The sequence below is a fragment of the Octopus bimaculoides genome, chromosome 7 (genome assembly GCF_001194135.2).
Source record: "Octopus bimaculoides isolate UCB-OBI-ISO-001 chromosome 7, ASM119413v2, whole genome shotgun sequence".
NCBI classification, from domain to species: Eukaryota; Metazoa; Mollusca; class Cephalopoda; order Octopoda; family Octopodidae; genus Octopus; species Octopus bimaculoides.
In genome coordinates, this window is record NC_068987.1 from 14,743,002 (window position 1) to 14,745,129 (window position 2,128).

General features: G+C 35.7%; 1 protein-coding gene across 1 annotated transcript in view; it reads left to right on the forward strand.

Moving 5' to 3' along the window:
- The first annotated feature begins 270 nt into the window (after positions 1-270).
- Positions 271-2,128, forward strand: part of LOC106867387 (glutamate receptor ionotropic, NMDA 3A) — a 287,389-nt gene continuing 285,531 nt past the window's right edge. Inside the window, exon 1 of the mRNA XM_052969128.1 lies at positions 271-319. The gene's annotated coding sequence lies outside the window, so the exon portion shown is untranslated. The remainder of the gene's footprint in view (positions 320-2,128) is intronic.

Sequence of the window (2,128 nt, forward strand, 5' to 3'; positions counted from 1 at the left end):
CTCCTCATTGTTGTCCTATTCCCAACACTGTGTTGTACTTTCATTAATACATCTAAATAAATTGATTAGATTTATTTTAAAATATATATGCATTATAGCCTCTTTTTATAATGCTATAGCTGATGCAGTCGTAATGAAGGCTATATAAATTTTGCTTTGTCAATCAAAAGAAATCAATAACGCGAGTAGTTAACTGTAAAGGGTAGACATTGAACTCCATTCTGATTACTATTTCTGACTTGAGCATTATCTTTTTGTTGTTTTGCTTGCAGTTTCCAGTATAGTTCGCTGTCAATTATGAAAACTTCCTCTTATAAAGGTAGGTGTTTGATTTCGTTTCCTCCATTTAAATTCAAGCATTTCTAATTTTATTCTCGTTGTTGTTATTCAACCAAGACTTAACTATTTTCTTTATTCTTCAAGTCTTTCTCCGTTTCGCATAGAATAAGATGGAAGGAATATACCCTTTGTAGTTCAGGCCACAACTGGAAGCTGTAATGTAAACGAGCTACGTCTTCCATATTGCATCACTGCACATATAATATTTTTCATAATTAAATATGCACACCGTATCTCACTTGCCTTTGTTCTTACGTAGCATAAAAAAACAACTTAATATACTACAGTAAATCCCATTTAAAACTGAAAATAGATATCTTTTAAGACCGCTTCTCTTGTTATTTTTTCCCTAAAACAATGCTATCTTTGGTGTTCTAAATATTCTGTCTTTCAAACGTTCGTATTCTAAATTTTAGATAATTTAAAGTTCGACTTTCTGACATTCTGCCTTATCTTATGATCTAAACTAATAATATATATATATTATAGTGGGGTAGGCCGGTTTATGAGGTCACCATGGGTTTCTTGCTCATAAGGGGTTTAGCCTTACGGCGTATCTTCGGACACCAAACATTGGTTTCTCGCTCATAGGGGGTTTAGCCTTACGGCGTATCTTCGGACACCAAACACTGCTGGCCTGAGACCTCTTTAAAACATGGAGGAGGAAAAGCCTCGTTTTTAAGGGTAAAACACTAGGTGATTATCTCCCTTTGCCATTGTCCATCGATCTTCGGCCGCGTTGCTATCTTTCGGTCACCAAAGCATCACTAAGATTAATGATTGTCTCCCTTCGGCCTTGGCTATTGGTTTCTGGTTGTGGAACCGCCATGCGGATTTCAGAAATCCAGTAGGAATTTTCTAAGAGATAGACCATAGTATCAAAGCCCCTAGACAAGAAAGTTCTACGGAACCATGAGCCGATGTTAATGTTACTTCAGTGTGTGCCCATGGTTCCGTAGAACTTTTTCGTATAAGGACTTTGATACTATAATCTCTCTCTTTGCATTACATATGAATTTCTGATTTTGTTTGAAGTTTGGAGAAGCTCTTTCGGGAGAAAAGAAAATGACTTTTTATGTATGATGATATAATAAAAGTTTTATTCTACCCTTGCATAATATATACAATGCTCAGGTGCACTAGACTCGTCGGAGAATCTTAAAAGAGGTGACGGTAAGCACCCGCTTTTCTTGAGTGGATGGTTTCAAATGTACGCATATATATTTGCATTTTTAAACAGAAGATTTGTAAGAGATATTTTCTCCCGACAGTAACTTGCCTTTTTCGATATATCTGCATTAAGTATGATATGCAGATGAATAATTTAATTTAATACTTCTGCTACTGCATGTATCAATTTTTATTCATCCGCGCGGCTGACTACAGCACCAATGATTTTTCAACCATTATTTTCTTATGTCAGTAGTTACAGATTTTATCGTAGCATGCAGGTGTCAATGCTACGTATCAAAGCTACGTATCTGCAGAATGTCAATGAAGACATGCTGCTGATACGATCCAAAAGACAGAAATGCATATCTAGCATTCTCACTGCCCCTGAAGCACGCTTTCCCTCTGTTATTGAGCTATTTTGGGGTTTTTAAACAATAAATCAATAAGAGTTAATTTGCCATTCATGATATATTTACATTAAGTATGATGTACAGGTGGTTATTCTAATCTAACACTGCTTCTGTTGCATATAATACATATAATATCTGTATACATATAAACACACACACACACACACACACACACACACACACACACACACACACACACACACACA